General features: G+C 40.1%; 1 pseudogene; it reads left to right on the forward strand.

Moving 5' to 3' along the window:
* The first annotated feature begins 960 nt into the window (after window positions 1-960).
* Window positions 961-20,726, forward strand: part of LOC143134772 (macrophage mannose receptor 1-like) — a 40,331-nt pseudogene continuing 20,565 nt past the window's right edge.

Below are 20,726 nucleotides of genomic sequence, written 5' to 3' on the forward strand. Positions count from 1 at the left end.
AATGTGCAAAATAAGAAAATAAACTTATAAAACGAGTTTTACACCATGCACCAGGGTGCAAAATCGGGGACATAAGCTCATACATTGTAGTGAATCATTGTATTAAGGATAAATGATTAAGCTGCCACAAGCAAGAGCTTTTTCTGACTGGGAACTTCACTTCTATGAATTGTAGATGTCTTCTCGAAGGTCTACATCAATGGTGATATTCTAGGAAAGGGTAGTAGGAGGAGGAGTGGTGGAAGTGTAATTAACAGAGAAGTCAAAAAAGAGAAGTCAAAATCTGGAAAACCCAGTAAACTGTATCACAGACTCCAGGTCCATTGGAGAATCATCTAACTGGTGCCTCCATCCAGACCCCGTGAGGAGACCAGTTCTGCAGCAGGTTCTTCTGCATGAGTGGATGATGGGATGGCAGACACCTTTACAATAACTTCAACCAGTTGAATGGCCAGAGACACCAAGCATGAGATATTAGTCACTGCACAGAAGTTTTACAGAAGGCACTTTTCCATGTAATGCTACTGGACAATATAATAAAATAAAGTTAGAAAGACAAAAACAACATAAGAGTTGACATGAAATTTTGAATGATTAATTGGATTAATCAAAGTAAATCAACAAGTATCATATAGATCTGACAACCTAGGCCTATTTTTTATTATAGTAATTAATCAAAGAGTGAATTAATAATATCAATCAAATATGTTATAATTATTGGTTATTCACAAATAAATGTCTATCTGCCCCTGTCTATCTGACATGCAGTCACAAATGGTAATCATTCAAAAATGGGTTGTGCAAAATTGTGTTTACAATTCCTGGGGGGAAATAGGCTATAATCAGAGGCGTACTGTATATGACCATGTCAGCTTCACTGAAAAATGTTGAAATTTGTTCAGCTGACTCATTGATTTTGCCCCTTGTCATATATAGCCCGCTCCTTTGACTGTGTCACTTTCAGTCTTGGCTCAAGCTTTTAGAGCCTAGCTTCACACACACAGAGAGCTTGTACTGTACAGGCAGACGTCTGCTACAATGAGGACAACACCATGGGCAATGGCTTTGGTCATACTTCATGTCACACTGTGTTCCAGTCAGTCAGGTATGCCTACTGTGCAAGAATGTAGCCTGTAGTGTGTACCTTATCATACTGAAACTCATTCAATTAAAGTCAACCATGTTAATATAATTAAGTTGTCATTATTGTAATGGTTATTTTGAGTTTGATTACAATTCATCATTGTCATACTATCACCGCTGTTACTAGGCTACTGCTTGTACTAATAACAATGTTAAAGCTCTTAATTAGGCTTCTAATAACCGTTTGATGGTTATTGAGGTCATCACTGATTAAGTCAGTGTTATAGCTTATCATCTCTTTAAGGATTGCCTTAAAAAAATATTTAAATGGAACACTTGTTTTTCAGATTAGCATTGTTTTTCAATCTACTGCCTTGTTTTTTGTCCAATAGAAAATAATTTCTTGATGTACGACAAGAATGTAAACAAATGCCTAAAAGGCTATCAGCCTCTGAAGCTGTTCTACTGTGATTCCAACCAACTGAGTCAACAGTTCCGCTGGACATCCAACGACCGCATCCTTAATGTTCAGATGAGCAGATGTCTGGGAGCTGGGAGCAAAGCAGACGGCTCAGGCCTGCAGTGGTACATCTGTGATGAAACAAGTGATCTCCAAAAGTGGGAGTGCAAGAATGGCACACTGTTAAATCTGAAGGGAACAAATCTTTTCTTATCTCAAGGTGTAAACACAGTTCTGAAACTCACCCAAGACATTGGAGCTGCTAGTCAGTGGTTAATACATGGCACTGCAGAGGGCCTTTGCTCACAGCCATACCAAGGTATGTTGAGTAGAATTTATTGGTTATGTTGAATATAAGTGACTACATTAAATACAAGTGGACCAAGTTATGATGTCAAACAGTTACTAAAAATCTGTCATAATTGAAAAATCTTTGGGTCAGGATACTTCCATTATATTACACCTCACCTTGAGACAGTATCATAAAAGTGCAGTACACTAACTACCAGTACCCAGGTACAAATGAAGAGTTTGGTTCCAAAACACATACCCGTTTTTAAAAAAATTAAAAAGTCAGCCTATTTAATTGTGTATTTCAGGTAATATCAACCAAATTGCAGTTTTTTTTTACTTGGAAAACAAAATGTAAAAAAAATATATTTCAAATTCATTAAATATGGTGGATATAGCATTTTGGAACCAAACTCTTCAAATAGACACTGAAATTGTTACCCTTAGCTTAATGGTAGTAAAGTGCAGGTTTTCAGTATGGCATTGCTATTTTATATCATATTCAGCATTGTTGCTGAAAGGGAAGTTGGAACTGTGTTGAAATAAAACAGTTAAAGTATGGCAATGGTTACTGAAAAAAGAAAACAAATATGTGCTATGCTAATATATGTTATTATGTTTTGTTGGAATTTTACTAATACCTTAAATTGTTTTAACAGAGCTGTACACAATTGGGGGCAACGCCTATGGTAGTCCATGCCATTTTCCGTTCAAATATGAGGGAAATTGGTACTCAGACTGTACCCTACTACAGACTTGTTTGACAGACAGAGACTACCCGAATGGTTGGGGCTTCTGCCCCACTAAATGTAAGTTGCTTTTATATTCCAGAAAATATACTTATCTCAATTGGTTTGAGTTAAACAGATAGACCAAAACTCTAATCACCTCAAGATTTGTGATACCCTCAGTTATACTGATTCAAGATAATAATTAGCATATTCTTTACACTCTGCAGCAACTAAGGACTGGAAGAAAAATCCAGTGACTGGCGTCTTTTACCAGGTCAACGAAAACTCCGCCCTCACTTGGCACCAAGCCAGGAGGAGCTGCCAGCAGCAGGACTCAGACCTGCTGAGTATAACTGAGCCCCAGGAGCAAACCTTCATATCAGGTGACCAAATAGCTCAGATTACATTTGTCATGTTGTTTTGTCTGCCTTATTCTCAGTTGCCACAGAAAGGTATGTCTATTGTAAGATAAATCAGTTCTGTCGTGCTAATTCTGAAGTTAATTTGAACACAAAGGTATCACAAGTGGATTTCAAACTATTTTTTGGATTGGGCTAAACCAACTGAACACTGAGAGCGGCTGGCAATGGACAGATGGATCTCCATTTCGTTACCTGAGATGGGATGTTGGTGTGTTGTGTTATTTTCTCTCTGCATAATTTAATGATTCTCACAGTGCTGATTTAATGATTCTCACACTGTGAATGCTTCAGATTGAAGAAATGTATGTATATGTAAAGAACAAATGTTAAATGCTGTAAAATGTTAAATCGTGTTCAATCATTTTCTTCAGGCCAGCCAAGCCTTGCTGAGGGATGGTCTTGTGCCTCCTTGAACACCATAGAAACTAATTCCTGGGAAAACAAGTTGTGTTCAAAAAAGCATGCATATATTTGCGAGAAAAGAACCACGATTCCTGCTGTTACTCCAGGTAAACAGTTCCACATTCATTACATTTCATTTATTGATATAAAATGCTTTCAGTTCCTCATCACCTGACAACCCCCCCTCGGTCTCTCAGGGCCACCTGTTTCTTGCAGTGCTCCATGGATTCCATATGCAGGTCACTGCTATTTTCTGAATCGTACAAAGAACACATGGAAGGATTCTAACAGTCAGTGTTTGAATGCCGGTGGACATTTAGTGAGCATTCATGACATAGAGGAGCAAAGCTTTGTGCTCTCACAGCTGGGATACAGTGAGTGAAATGAGATTTTAGTGTTCTTAACAGATGTATACAGTACTTAACATACAGTAGTATGCCTGAAAAACTGATTTAACAGCTAGGCAAAATCAATTAGCTAATTCCATACCATGTGAATGACCCTAACCACAGCTTCCACATGCACACACACACACACACACACACACACAATAGCTATAGTTCATGCATGAGATCATTGTTTGTTGATAAACTTTAGTCAAAGTCTAAAAGAGATGAATGAATGAATGAATGAATGAATAATTGAATGAATGAAATTAAATGAATCTGAAAAAAAGACCATCTTATTAAAACACACATCATGCAATTTCTGATTAATAAATCATCAATGTTTCTCCTGCCTTCTGCTCGTGGCCTATGCAGTGGAGACAGATAAGCTGTGGATCGGTCTGAATGACCAAAAGACACAGCTGCTGTTTGAGTGGAGCGATCAGTCTCCCGTCACGTTCACCACATGGGACACTGAGGAGCCATCTCACCACCGCTCTGTACTGGAGGACTGCGTCCTGATGGGGGGCAAAGTAAGATACAGTTGCTGACAATGGTTTTGACCACTCGTCAACTTAACTACAGTATTGTGTACTGAACTCCTTTCCCGACTTTAGGCTGAATATCATTGCATCTACTAGGGGTGTGATTTTAAAGATGCCTGGTTGCTCTAGCTATTGGCTGCATCAAGCTAGGTAGCACTGATTTAGTTTTTTTTCCCTCGTAGGCTACCAACAGTGTGAATAATTGCGGGAGTTCTCCTTTAAATGTTCTTTGGTTTTTAGGGCCCTGTTTTAGCGATTTGTAATGCCTGGTCAAAGACACAGTTAAGGCATGTCCAGTCCACATTTACTAATTTAACAATGTGATTTTGTGATTATTGTTCAAAAGGGTTGTTCTTATGTTTCTTAATCAGTCATGGGTGTGTTTTGGGTGTACAGTAACATCCTTTAAACCAGCGGTTCCCAAACTTTTTCCCCCGCGTACCACCACCTACAATGTACTGTCTATCTAAACACATTAAAGTAGGCTTAAGTTGTAAGGAGAGTTAAAGGTTTCTGGAAAGTCACTGTTGTCTCTGTGCCATCAGGATGGAAAGTGGGCAGATTCCAGTTGTGGAGAAAAGAATGGGTTCATTTGTAAAAGAGCTGGAGACTCTCAATCTTCCTCTGAATCTGAGACTGAGAACACTGGCTGCAAAGCTGTGAGTGTGCTTTCCATTTAAAGAAACTGATTGCTCCTCAATCTATTCATCATAACCATCCATCCAATCATCAATAAGCCATCTTTTTTCCTCCCAGGGATGGACCAGGTATGGCTACAACTGCTACTTTGTTGGATCAACAACAAAGACATTTGATGAGGCAAAGAAGAGTTGCCAAGACAGTGGAGCTCACCTGGTTGACATACCAAACAGGTAATCACAGCTAAAGTTAAGTCAAAGTGAAAAGTTAAAGTTGACTGGTATTTAGCGGACACTTCATCCAAAACAAAATGGCTAGGTAATAGACATTACTGCTACACCACCACCATGCCAAGCAACATTGAGACGCAGGAACTTTTAACTTTTGTATCAATTTGCAGTGGCACAGTAATATAGAACAAAATATTTTAAAGGTGTAGGGTTATGATGGATTTTACAATGGCATCACACGAGATTCAGCCAATCATAATCAATGACCGGAACTATCCATTTTAAAATGTCTATTTAAGACTATCTACCGTATTTTCCAAACTATAAGTCGCACCGGACTATAAGTCGCATTTATTTAAAATTTATTTCACAAAAACCAAGACCAAGAACAGACAGAGACTTTGTAACTGGACACATAGAGGCCAAAAAGATTGATGAGAATTCTACCGGAAATGTTGAAGATGGATGAAGGAGTGAAATGAGGTGAGCTGGGCGATAAGAAGGCGGCCAATTTACAAACGATTAACTGAACAAAAATGCTAATGTGGTACATGAGAATTTAGCTAGAGGGGGCGCTGTGGCGCCCTGTAGCTAAAAATGTGGAGAATGCATTGCAATCAAGCATTTTGGGCATGTGGACGCACTTTTGGGCAATGTCGACGCACAAGACGGCAGCAGAGCAAATGCTCGGCAGGCTACCCCCGAGAGAGCGAGAGAGAAAAAAAGAATGTGCAAACCTTCAATGACGCAATAGGCTAATAAGGACTACCCTTATTTTAGAGACTGTTCATATGTCTTTCTTAACCAGTATGGACATTTAATCTGAAAAGGCAAGTTATTCAACTCACATAGAATGTGACCAGACGTCATGGTTTAACTGATTTTGAGTTGCGTGTTCCGAGTCCCGACAAACGCCTGTCGGGACACTAAAATGTCCCAGTTTACACCAATCAACCCCAAGTGTGGTCTTATGATAGCCAATCAACACAAAGTGTGGTCTTATGATAGGCAATCAACACCAAGTGTGGTCTTATGATAGCCTGTAGAAAGAGTATAGCCTAAAGCGTCCGGCGTATGATTTCGATAATGTGTGTGCGTGCGTGTGTCAGTCAATCGTAACAGTCTGCATATTGATCTTTGCACCCAACCTTATACAGCACAGTGTATCTCTGTAAACAGTTGCAATGCCTCATAATATGCCTCGTTTTAACGGTTAGGACAATGCAGAATCATCATTCTCAAAATAACCTATGGCTGTGAGTTTTGTTTTCAAATGTTTTCATGCATGTCTGGATAACGGGTGATGAAGAAATGTTTAGGAGACAGACTATCGTACAGTAAATCCTCAAATTATTGTTCGTTTTGATCGTTTATTTACTTAGGCTGCGCAAATTTGGGGCAGGCTTGTATTCGAGGCAGGCCTTTATTTCATATGTGGCGCGTTTTATTGTGAGACATGCATTTCGTTTAGATTTGGGATTTAATTTACGTTTGGACTGTTTGATTATATTGCTAAATGTTGGGACTGATTGCCACTGCAATCTGGGGGGTATGATGGTTCACTATTAAGTTTCATGTAGTTGAAAGAGTGTCGCTTATTGCGAGACAAGGCATCCGCTTTCATTCATTCATGGAACATGCGGTGTACTATAATGGAAACCTTATTGCGTATAGCCAAATAGGTCTATGATAGCCTAAATTGAGTTATTTTTTTAATTATGCATGATTTACGTTTTGATAAAATCCGTAGGTTGGAATGCCTCACAACAACAATTGTGTTTAAATGTAGGCTACTGCTTCAGCCTCTGGCAAGCTCAGAAGGGGGCGGCAAGCGACTGGTAGCTTGAGAGTGACGTGTTGGAGACCCATGGTGTAGCACAACAACTTTTCATTGGCAACAGTATTAAACCAACCAACAATATAAAATATTAAGAAGAGCTCTTTTAAGACTTAAATTGAAACAATGTAGACAATTTTTACCGGCCTTTATTGGTCCTAATCTGAGTCCCGGCTATAAATAGAATTCCGGCCATAATTTGAGGATTTAGGTATGCACACGTGTTTCAGGCATAGTGCAAGCACTAATCTCTGACTGAAAGTGTGCAGAACTTGTGCATTTACATAACAATATTTAATAAATTTTTCCCGGGGGTGACACCCCCAAACCCACCGAAAATATGTCTGACTTGATTTCATTCCACAAGCCTAGAGCGCTCTTTTGCGGCTGTAGACGGAAATGTTTCATGTAGGGTTCATGTCAGTTAATATGAATTAAAGGAAAATTCCGGTATTTAGCACTTTGAGTCCCTTTTCTGGTTTGTTTTGGATGAACTAGAGTGGTGGACACCGAAATTTTGACAATTGGTCCTGTCTCGACTTTTCTGACTCGTTTTGAATCGCCTTTGACTACTCTGAGTGGCTGCCAACAGGCATACTTTAGGCAACTCAAACATGTCCTAAAACGGCCCCCGCTGTGGCGCAACTGGCTGGGGCACCTGCACCGTACGCCGGCGACCCGGGTTCGATTAACGCCCCGTGGTCCTTTCCGGATCCCACCCCTACTCTCTCTCCCATTCGCTTCCTGTCACTCTCCACTGTCACTATCATTAAGGGACCGTTCGTTATTTATAAACGGGGTCACCGGAGGAAAATAGGGGAGGGTCATGTCTTTTTATTCTTTGTTGAGGGGAGGGTCACCTAACATTTTTTTGTCTAGGAGGGGGGGTCACCCATCTTTTGTATTAATGAAAACAGCAAAAAATCAAAGTGGCTTGTTTGATTGTTGATTTCTGTCGCCATATAACGTTCTCTTTCGTTCCATAGCGCTGTCAACATTGAACAATGAAAATAAGTGAGATTTCCCGGGTTTCTCACGCAAAATACGGAAAATGTCAACATCCGTCCCCATTAACATTGGAAGGGTTGGAGCAACCTACTTTATTCACGCCTAACAGCCTATATCCATTTGGTCAACTTTATCCAGCCCTAAAAAAGCTAAATTTAACTTTGGTTTACTTGTAGTTAGGGTTGCAAAATTCCGGAAATTTTCAAAGTTTGAAACTTTCCATGGGAATTATTTGCTAAGCAAAAATACGAACATACAAATCATATTGCTTATTACAAAACAAAATGTTAATGTTTGTATATGAAACAGTTTCCCCAAATTCCCAAATTCCCAGTTCATTCCCGTAAATTCCAATTACCTTTAATTCTATTAAAGGTTCCAATTTGGAATATTTCCAAAATTCCCCAGCTTAACTTCCCATGGTAAGTTTCCGGAAAGTTTCCGGAAATTTTCCACCCCTTTGCAACCCTACTTGTAGTTTACCGTGTAGCCTATCCTAACTTCAAACAGTGTGCATGCTTATAAAGCATACTTGTGCTTCATTCATCCACACATCCAGCTCCTAACGTTTTGACAAGCATTTACAATTGACCTTGTTCCTGCCCATCTCTAGCTTTGCTGTCTCCATCCTTTCTGTTTTTGTTGTTTGCAAAAAAATATATAGTAGGCCCTATTTATTGGTAACCAGCAACAAGTGCAATTTGTTAATCGCTGTCATTCTCTCTCCTGCCAACAAAAATGTTCCAAGTAGCAGTGCGTAATTCTGCTTCATAAAGTTGAACAAATACATTGGTCATATAAATAGCCAGTTTCTGGTCTACAGTGTAGAGTTGGTAGCCTAAGTTATGGTAGGCCAACTTGGAGTGAATATACAGGGGGATTTCTTTGGCTCTTAGCCTGGCAGGTGCGCACGTAGACATAGCCTACAGCCGAACACTGCAAGCGCCAATGAATCGTGCTCTCACGACAACCACGTCGTTAACTTAAATAGGCCTACTGTAGATTAACATCACTCTGAGTGTGCATTCAAGCAAGCAAAACGATTATTTGAATACATCTGTTTCTCTGGAAGGGCAAGGGGTAACAACAGGACAACACAGAGACAGGCCAGAATGCAGGACTAATGTTATGAGAGTATTACAGTAATATGGGATATTCTACGGGAAAATATTAAAACGGCAAGACAGCGGGGAAAAGTTAAAATGATAGGCCTAAACCCGGAAAAAGTTGGCATGTTAGGTATTTTTCGGTCCCTGTGATTATTTGTGAAATTGTGCAAACGTACTTTTCAAGTCATTTGAGAAGGAATGAGTGTAGCAAGCTCCCAAGCAGTGCCAACTCCTCAGTGAGAAAAGTAGCTAAAGGCTGTCCTAAAAGTCGCCAGAAGTCGCTAAATGACGTAATGACGAATTTAACCCTCCTCCTTTACCCGGGCCTAGGACCGGCAGACGTAAATTAAAAGACACGCTGGCAGAGTTACTTTTTTTGTATGGTTTTGTGTTTTTTGTAATGTTTTTTTTAATTATTATTTATTTTTTATTGGTTTTTAACCCACTTTTATGAACATTTCTAAATGTATTGATTTACAACTAGTCCTATGAACTATGAACTATTCAGGGGGTCGTTTCTAGAAAAGTTAGCAACGACGTTGCTCAACCACCATGGTACGACGCAACTTGCGACCAAACAACGACACTGTTACACCTGTTTCCAGAAAGCATCGAACCTGTGTCGCAATTCACTACCTCCGACGTTCGAACACCGTAGTTCCAACAACGTTGTTGATATTGCAGCGATACATATCATTGGTGGAAACAGTGGCAACGTATAATACCCCACCCCCTAGAAATGTTCTGTCACGGCCTATGTCGACACTTTTCTAATCTAAACCGAGTGATTAATGCTGGCATTGTCATTGCCATCAGCCAAAACCTAAACCTATTGCAAGCATATAAAACAGTTAATTTAAGTAGACCAATATGAGTCATCATTTGTGTTAAATATCTATGTTGGAAAAAATATATAGCCTGGACAAATGTCTGGGTATCCCATAGCATACCAACTGTCTCGTGGCTTAACGGCAGCGCGTCAGTGCACTGAGCGCTCGGCCGGAGTTCGCGTCCTATGTCTTCTTTTCATCTCGGACTAAGAGTAGGCCTACGAGACACAACAATAGGTTTTGACCATACATATGTATGTATATAGTTACTCTACATCGAAAGATCGATCATAGGTAGGCCTACAATACATCAGTCAAAAACAATTGAATGTCATACTAGTTCACCTGCAGGTAGCGAGAAGCAAGAGGACAATCTCACATCATAAGAAAATCGAACCTACAACGTTGGGATAATAAGTCATCTGCTTTAGCCACTACACTATTTATCACTGCTGATGTAAGGGACTGTGAAGATTATAATACTAAAAGCAAGGCAATACTTGAATTAACATAAATAGCAAGAATGAGCCAAGTAGGGGAGTCAGTGTCTTAATCAAAATTAAGCTACAGGATAGATCAATCATTGAGTGCCGAGAGAAACATCCACTTCGCAAATTTTGGTTAGGCGGTTGTGATTTTTGGTTAGGCGCTACGGACACCAACAGGAACTACCAAGGAACGACACAAGTGCGACTGCCTGGGGGCAGTAGTTCAAACGACCAAACTTTGCGTCCTTGTTTGCGATTGAGAGTTCGAACTACCCTTTCTAGAAACACCAAATTCAAGAACGATGGAGCGTACTACCAAGGTTGCGACGCAAGTTAGCAAACGATGCTTTCTAGAAACGACCCCCTGAACTCCTCTGCTCCCAACACACACACACACACACTAAACAAAGAGTAGGTCATCCTCATTTTCACCCTCTATGGCAGGTTCAGCAGCCGAGGGACCTGCCTTGAAAGAGTAAGTGCCAAAAAGCTGTAAAACATTAGCAGGTAGCTGGTGTTCATAGCAAGCCTCACCAGACAGCTTCAGGCCATAACGGATGTACAAGATGGAGTTAAGAGTCTGCAAGGACATCCGATTACGAAGTTTGGTTTTTACCACACTCATCTGACTGAATGCAAATGATCAGATATCACGTTAGTTAAGGCGTTAATAATTTAACGAGAATGGCAGATGACGGACAGGATAAGCAGACCGGTCTGTGATGCTCGCTTGCATAGCCTACGGCCTGCAGTGTTTCGAGCAGCCTGAATCCAGCCCACTGTCTCGCAGCAGCACACACACTGAGCAGAGCGATCAGCTGAGAGAGGGTGAGACAGTAGCGAGGGAGGAGGGGCAATCACACACAGCACAGAACTCACTGCTCACTCAGAAGAGTAAAATGGGACAGTACATGCAATCACGACAGAGTCTCCAAAAGTCTCCAAGAACGCCAGAAAAAGTCGCTAGATTTGTCGCTAGTCGCTTTTAAAAAATAAAGTCGCTGGGGGGACCTGAAATCTCGCTAAATATGGCGACAAAGTCGCTAAGTTGGCAACACTGCTCCCAAGTTGACGCTCGTCTGAGAAATTGAGTTTTGAATAATGTTCAGCTTCGGCAGCTTTACAATGACTGAGGAAGCCTAGAGACGAGTCCATAGCAACAAGTTCATGTGTTGAATTTGTTATTACCCAGTGTGCTTTGTTGAATGGTCTCAATGTTTTATTGTTTTATTTCATGTGAATACTTACTAGAGGAGTAAATTAATTCAAGTAGGCTAATGCAGTTGCAGGAAGTGTGCATTTAGTTTCCATGCTTATTGTGTTTCCACAACAATGTTAGTGAGTAAATCTACTGAAATGGCCACCATCTTGGTGAAGTGTGATGTGTAAGATCAGAAAGCAGAGGGTGAGTTTAGAACGATAGCTGAAGTCGATGTGTTATCATAGTGCTCTATAGCAGTGGTTCCCAACCTTGTTTCTCCAGGGCCCCCCTAATTCACTTCTGTTGGAATTCGCGCCCCCCCCCCCAAAAAAAAAATTGTTTAAAGGAAAATCATACGTCTTTATTTTGTGTGCCTTTATTTAATAAATGTAATTATTTTCATAGCTTACACAGAGTAGCAGCACGCAAGCAGCAGTTGACATTAAACATGTGAAATATCCAATCTGTGCTGTGCTTCAAAAAAAAAAAAGAACATCATTCTGTTCTAAAATCTTTTCCCTCAAGTTTCCTACCGCTTAGTAATCATTCCATCTTCACCAAGCAATGAACAACAAAATGAACAAATGAACATTGAACAAAAAAAAGATGAAATCATTAATGTGAACCTTGGGCTTGCATACCCACAGCCAGGGCTGGAATGTCAGGTGTAATATGAGTGACAGCCAGTCTAAAGTCGTTGTGCACCTCCAGTCTGTTGCGCGCTTTTGTTTTGATGGCGACAAGTGCACTGAAGGCCGTTTCTGAAAGATACGTGGTACTGAACGGGAGTATGATCCTTGTTGTGGCATGCAGTGTGAGTCTTGGAGCAATGCTGGGTGCCTTCACGATCCAAAACGTTTTAAATCCGTGTTCCTTGAATGAATTAAAGAAAGAATGAAATGAATTATGCTTAATTATGTCCAACATCCCAATTAGCGCGAGCACAGAGGCTTATTGCTAACAGTGATACAATACTGAATGCAATAGTATAGGCCTACCTGGAAATATTTCTTTGACAGAGTGTTGGCCTGGATATCGGTGAGCTCATCTTCACAATTAAGGTATTGCACATCCTCGACTTTTGCAATAAAGGGATCCAACACCCACGATTCTTTCGATACGTATTCATCTGTGTCAGCAAACCGTGATTTAATCTCATTTTGCCATGCGTTCATGTGTCTGGTAAACTCACGACGGACAGATACAGGGATCGTTTCAGGATCATTTCTGCATTGTTTCAGCAGTAGTGGGAACTGTTGTAGCTCTCCCTTTTCCATCTTCCCGACCCTATACTCCAGTTTACGCACGAATGCGTCAAGCGCCTCCTTACATTGTATGATGTTAGACTCCGCGCCTTGGAGACGCTTGTTCGTTTCATTGTACAGACTGAAGATATCGGCTAGGTATGCTGTTTTAATCCAGAATGATTCAGTTACTTTCTCTGACAGTGCTGGGCTGTGAGTTTTGAGAAATTCAGCTACTTTTTCACCCAATTCCACAAAACGCACCAGCACTCGGCCCCGTGAAAGCCAGCGCACATCTGTGTGCAGGAGGAGTGTTTGATGCGCCTCATCCTCGCACAAATCTGCAAACAGACGCTGTCTGGTGGAGCGACCTTTGATGAAATTTATGATTTTAACTACAGTCGCGAGTGTTTCACTGAGGTCGTCAGACAGTTTTTTGCTGGCCAGTGCCTGGCGGTGTATCATGCAGTGAAATATTATGCAGTGTGGGGCCTTTTCTTTCAAGCGACTGTTAAATCCTTTGTTTTTACCCATCATCGAGGCAGCGCCATCTGAACAACATGCAACTACATTCTCATAGGGAAGCTTTTGGGACGAGAAGTAATTATCCACTGCTGTAAAAATATCCTCACCCCTGGTAGTGGTGCTAAGGTTGACAGACATAAGAATGTCCTGCTTCAGATCTTCCCCCTCTATAAATTGCACATAAACAATGAGCACAGCCTCGTCTGCTACAGTTGTAGTTTCATCAAGCTGTATGGCAAACTGCCCCTTTCTAAGCTTTTCTACCAGCTGTTGCTCGCAGTTATTTGCCATCTTATCGATTCGGTCTTTCACTGTGTTATTCGAGAGTGGCACAGTTTTTAGTTTCTCTGCCACCTGTGGGCCACACAGTTTCTCAACTATTTTAATGCAAGCTGGTTTGATGAGCTGCTCGCCAATGTTGTGAGGTTTTTTTTGCTTTTGCTATTAAAAGCGAGCACTCAAAAGAAGCTTCAGTAGCCTTCTGTATATCACTGCCAGCCCTATTAAACGCGGACCTGATATCCATTGGCTTGTTTGCCTTAAGAAGCTGTTCTTTCCGTAGAAAAAAACCCTGATCATTCCCAACCGTTTCAGGATGCTTTGTCACCTGGTGCCGCTTCATTTTGCTGGGTTTCATGCTATCATTAGCTAGCCTTTCACCGCATATCACGCACTCTGGTCGGCAGTCCGTTCCCTGAGTAAACCCCATCATAATATATCTCTCGTGGTAGTTCCTAATTTTCTTTTTCACACTAGCTGTGCTGTCAGTGTCATTTTTGCGTTTGTCAGCCATAGTTTCAATTGTATTCATTCATTTCTTTCCTAACATTAACTTTGTGCACGAACAAGTAAACTTGTGAGCTCAGTCAGTATTCGAACGTTCTATCTACGGAGGCTGATAAAGATAAAAATTATGGTTATGGTTATGATTGTGGGATTTTGCAGACAGGTTTTCATAGCTATTAGGCCTATGCTTATGCTTTGATTGGAGCTTTGCGACGATGTATTACTGTGTTATTACTGTTGTAAAATTTTGCATCTTACAATGCACCTGTTTCACGATAAAGCTTTGCGCACCCCCCAGACTCTCTAGCGCCCCCCCAAGGGGGTCGCGCCCCCCAGGTTGGGAAACACTGCTCTATAGCGTAGGCGGAAGGTATCGATAATTGGCTGGGGAGGGTCATGTCTTAATGAAAAGACTGCTGGAGGGTCATTGTAAATTTTCTTGCAGGCAGGGGAGGGTCATGCTACTTTTGATTGAAGCACTCAAAATCCCTCCAGTGACCCCGTTTATAAATAACGAACGGTCCCTAAAGGCATAAAAAGGCAAAAAAAAAAAAAACATGTCCTAAAACAACCCTTAACGTTCGTTTTCAAAACTGTGCAACTCAGCGAGTGGTTAGTGGTGTTCGTTGATTATTAAAAGCAAATACTGTATATCGGCGCAATGTATGATTTCCAGCCGTCTCATTTGCTATTGTGAAACTATTTATTCAGACACCTCACAACCGCTCAATATTTGAACCTGAAGCATAGATGGTGAGGCAGTAATATCAACGTGCAATGAGTCTTCCAACAGAAATCAATGGGATTTTACAAAATGACAAATAAAACACGACAGAAACTGTATTTCGCTACGCTACTTGTTTTAGAAAATCAACTAACACCACTAACCACTTGGTGAGTTGTTTTGAAAACGAACATTAAGGGTTGTTTTAGGACATGTTTGAGTAGCCTACAGTATGCCTGTTGGCAGCCACTCTGAGTAGTCAAAGGCGATTCAAAACGAGTCAGAGAGGTCGAGACAGGACCAATCGTCAAAATTTCGGTGTCCACCACTCTAGTTCATCCAAAACAAACCAGAAAAGGGACTCAAAGTGCTAAATACCGGAATTTTCCTTTAACATTTAAAAACATGTTCAATTATATATATTTTCATATATAAGTCACACCTGACTATAAGTCGCAGGACCAGCCAAACTACGAAAAAAGTGTAACTTATAGTCCAGAAAATATTACTATGGGTAATAGGAATATTGTCTTTGTAATATATTTAAAATCTAAAACAGCACTAAATATTTCCCCTTCAGAGTAGAGAATGCCTTCCTCATCAGCCTGGTGGGAGCCAGACCAGAGAAGCACTTCTGGATTGGGTTGTCTAACCAAAGAGACCGTTACACATTTGAATGGTCCAATTCACAAAATGTCCCCTACACTCACTGGAATACACGTATGCCAGGTGTGTATGTTTTATTAACAATGTGGTATATATTTATAAAGATAATAAATCCATTAAGAAGTAAGATTTTAAACTTTCAGTGTTTTGTCAAAATAGGCCAAAAGCAGGGTTGTGTGGCCATGACGACTGGGACTTTGGCCGGACTGTGGGATGTGCTGAGCTGCTCCAACAAGGAGAAGTACATCTGCAAGCACCAGGCCCAGGGAGTGGTGACCACCCCGGCCCCACCTACCTCACCCGCTCCCAGCTGTGCAGAGGGATGGAAACCCCTGGGAGTCAGACACTTCTGTTACAAGGTTCAGCACTGTCAATTACGGGTTTCAGCACCGTCACTGTCATTTGCAAAATTCAGTAACAACTTGGTGTAACCAATCTGGTGTTTCTTTTTTTTCCAAGTTGTATTATGAAGAAGAAAGAACTTGGTTTGAAGCTTTGGCGTTTTGTAGATCTATTGGTGGGGATTTGATAAGTATTCACAGTCATTTGGAGCAACTCAAAGCTGAACAGGAGTAAGAATCTTAATAATAATGTTTTGTGTGTACTTTAATTACAATAACACCTATGATGTTCAGAACGACTTCTCTCTAATTAGGCAAATAACATGCTATGATTTCCTGTCCTGGAACTTACTGTCTGTACTGTACTCGTCAGATATGGTCATCATGCATGGATTGGTTACAACGCTGCAGATCCTAATGTTGGCTACACATGGTCTGATGGGTCTTCGGTGAGTTCAGAAATGGGGGGGGGGGGGGGGGGGGGGGGGCTGCACTTGGATTATCAGAGACCATACTAACTGTAGTTATCTTGGTTTTAAATTGTTTTCAAGAAATCCCCATGATTTGCGTTCACTTGGCAAATCGGTCATTATAATAGCAATGTGCCAAGGTGCAAGCTTTAAAGGACACCCATAATTAGATTAGATTAGATTCAACTTTATTGTCATTGTGCAGAGTACAGAGTACAGAGACAACAAAATGCAGTTTGTGTCTAACCAGAAGTTCAAAAAAAGCAAAAAAAGAGTGCAATGTGATATACAAAGTATGGACAGGTGGTGCATAGACAGGACAAGAAATAAAGTGCAGTGTAGACAGTATACAGTTGTTTTGCAGAAGGTGGTTTAGAGTAGTATAAATTAAATATAAATATGTGCAGTGTACTTATAAGAGCAGAATAAATATGGCCATGTAATATGAACAATGTGAACAACTTGTACAGATATCAATTTAGTGGCAGTGCCATTATAGTAGTAGTAAGAACAATATAGATATATGCAGTGTAACAGAATGTGGTAACTGAATATGGATATTTAGTATGAACCATATAGACAGATATGTACAGTATGTACAGCTGTGCAGTGTAGTAACAGCACCATTGTAGTGCAGAAACAGTAACATTATAATAGTATTAAGAATAAGTGTATGTGCAGTGTACAATTAAGACCCTTTTGAATTAAGACCCTTTTGAACCATGTGCCCGGTGCCCCAACTTTTTTCTGCCATTAAAATAGCACGAGTGGATTCGGACATAGCGCACACAAAGTAGATATCTTGTGGATTGTATGGCTAATTTGGGGTGTGTCCAACTCCACTTTTGCTAGTTTAACGGGTGAATAAATGATCAGATGCTAAAGTGCATGGCTCAAAAGGCTTGTACTCAGGTTTCTTAATTAATCATAGGTGTTTTTGGCAGTAACATCTAATAAATAAATGAGAGTGCACTCTCCCATTCCATTTAAAAGCCAGGAGCGCTTTAACCATCACACATTGCTTTTATATTGACGAGTGAAGGCATCTCTGCACGTGCAACAGTAGGAAATAAACCAGTTCTTATTCAGGATCTCACCTGTATCTCCTTAACTCCCCTTATGAGAAATAAGGAGCAATACGAATAGATTGTGTGCATGACAGAGCAGCAGTGACATATCTATTTGGCAATTAGTTGACCCTTGTTCAAATCCTGCGCCAGCCATTGCGTGTAGTTTTGGATAAAAGTGTCTAAAAGTAGATAAAAGTGTCTCTAAAGTTTCAACTTTAAGGTTGAAAAGACAAAAATTTTGTTATATCCCTTTTTATTCTCAAGCTTGTGTAACAGATGCCAGCTAGTAGCTGTGCGTGTGGAACGTTAGTAAACCTCACTCCCCGACACCTTAAGATTAGCGCTGGCATGGAAGCTAGCAGCCTGGGGTTTCAGCTCGATTGCTAGAATGCTCGACTTTTGATCCGAGGTTCTGCTGTTTGTGGGTTCGAGTCCGGGCGTGAGCAGGGCTGAACCCATGGATCAACACAACACAGGTTACACTTGCTTGCACCTCCATCTACTGGCAATATAATTAGTAATGTAGTGCTGTGAAGACTTTCCTTATTTTAACATGGTGTTCTATCCCACACCACCTACCTATGTAAGTCAAGATACACATGAGGTCATACATGTTATTATAAACTGTCAGTGCAATATCATCCAGGCAGCTTGAATGCCTTTTAATTGATTTTGGCATTGCTCATTACTGTAAAGGCTACATGGACTGATTGGGTACAAGGCATGGAGTCTCAGGTTAAAGTCACATGAAGTCACATTTCTTCCTACATGTTCATTTCATAGCACATGATTGGATAATGCATGCATAATCTCATACTTATATTATTTCTGCAAATTATATATAGTTTATTAATCTTCAGTTATATGTAGGCCTAATTTAAGTTTAACTAATCATTTTTTTCCTTTTTAGTCCTCTTTCACAAGCTGGGCGTCAGGAGAGCCAAATAATAAAAACAATATGGAGAATTGTGCTCTAGTTTATTTTTCATCGATGACCTGGAATGACTTTCCTTGTGAATGGAAGCTGAAATTCATTTGTGAGATACGAAAAGGTAGAACAAAGTTTCTCTTTAGATGCCTATTTAAATTAAGTATAATATTCCTAAAACTGTACTCAGCTATTAAAACACACACTTTTATGCTTTGGTTTTGATAACTTCGGTTCTTTATAGATCAGTGGTTCCATCTCTCTCGTCAAGATGGCATATTCCAGGATTCTGTTGAACCGTAGCTTTGTAAAATTGCAGGAGCCTACTTAGCCTCCTGCCATGTAACCGAGCTAAAAGCCACCTCAGGCCTATGCTACAATGTTGCTATCGCCATTTTATAGCACTGATGCAACATGACAGTTCATTTAACAGTTCATTCCTTGAATTTCCCCTTGGGGATCAATAAAGTAGGCTATCTATCTATCTATCTATCTATCTATCTATCTATCTATCTATCTATCTATCTATCTATCTATCTAGCCTATCTATCTATCTATCTAGCCTATCTATCTATCTATCTATCTATCTATCTATCTATCTATCTATCTATCTATCTATCTTTAAACTTCAGTTCGGTGAATTAATTGTGATAAGTGTGATAGGCTATGACCAAAAAAACTGGAGCTACTTCATAGGTGTGCAATTATCAGAAAAATAATTGACTTTCATCACAATTGGAAATTCAACCAAGCAGTGGTATAATTTTAATTCTAAAACAGATAGTTCTATTAATAATAAAGTGATTAGGCGAGAGGTGAGATGCACATATGGAGCACAGCTGAAGACGCACTGTCACAGATATATGTAGCAACTCCTCTGCAGGATAAATGTCCTTAGGGTTTTTATTCAGTCGTTCGAACATTATTGGGGGATGTGTTGCTTTTTTCAGGCCATGTTTTCGATAGTAACCTATTGTCAGTAGGCTATATACTCTGCTAGGTTTCAGTAAAGCATGGTTTAGTGGAATACCTGTTTATGGTCTCACGTCCAAGCAGATTCCTTCAAATGCACAGGTGACCATCAAAATACTGATGCGCTGTTTGAAGTCACGCTGCTTGTTGCTAAAGGGAATGACAGATGTCACTCTCATTGCTTTAAAGGATGTTATGCCCAAAACACACCCATGACTGATTAAGAAACATAAGGCCCACCTTTCATAACTAAACCACACCCAATGTGGACTGGACAAATCCCGAAATTTGTTTAAACTATATCGCCAGTGACCATATGTGACTGACTGACAAGGGGGTAGGCTACAATCAAAAGAAATAACCTGAAAAAAGCAACACTTGCCCCAATAATATACGATTGACTGAATAAAAATCCTAAGGATATTTATCCTGCAGAGGAGTTGCTGCTTACATCTCGTGACAGTGCATCTTCAGCTGTGCTTTATATGCGCCTTTCGCTATAGAGCAGGTTTTTCTTGGTCAGTGGTATAATGATTTTTAGAGGGTGTAATACAGCGATTTTTGGATCATGCACCAGACCACATCTCATGTTGCTAATTACCACACTCCTGGGCACAAGGTTCAATAGAAGAGAATCGCATGTGAAATATCAACACTTTATTGAGTGTAAGATAAGAATAAGCTTTGCGTCGCGCTTTGCGCCACTTTTTGCCGGGTGCACGATAGAGGCCTTAATCTTTTTTAACAGTGGTGCATTCTACCAAAAAAAAATAGGCTACCAAAGATGATTTGTGTGTTCCGTCAAGTGATCTACAAATCTTTTTTGTTGTTGTAACACAGGGATGACCCCTTTGGAATCCAATGTTACCATTCCAAGTGAGTATCTTCCAAGTGTCTGATTTATCTATGAAATGTAGTTTTAATTTTTAAATGTCATTTTTAATTGTGGACATGTCAGATAGACCTTAATTCTCAGTGATGTACAGTAATGCTGTCTGTTCTGTCAAGTAAAATCATACCTTAGAATACATTATATATTGCAGTAACATTTACCAGTAACTCCAAAAGAAATATTAATTCATGCCTTTAGGTTATAATGTCACAGAAGATGGATGGATAGAATTCGACGGTCATCAGTATTATATCGAAAAGTACCGAATCGAACAAATGGAGGATGCTCAAAAAATTTGCAAAAAGGGACATGGGGACCTTGCTGTAATCGATAGTGAGGCAGAAAGATTGTTTCTGTGGAAACAGGTAATTCATTATTTTGCTATAGATACTGTTGATAAATGGTAATTGTCATTTGTAAATTGTTGTATGTGTTATATTACCAAG

Source organism: Alosa pseudoharengus, unplaced genomic scaffold, assembly GCF_046254945.1.
Source record: "Alosa pseudoharengus isolate Yale_2024_CS ecotype anadromous, Long Island Sound unplaced genomic scaffold, YU_APseudo_1.1 YU_APseudo_1.1_scf_2, whole genome shotgun sequence".
NCBI lineage: Eukaryota > Metazoa > Chordata > Actinopteri > Clupeiformes > Clupeidae > Alosa > Alosa pseudoharengus.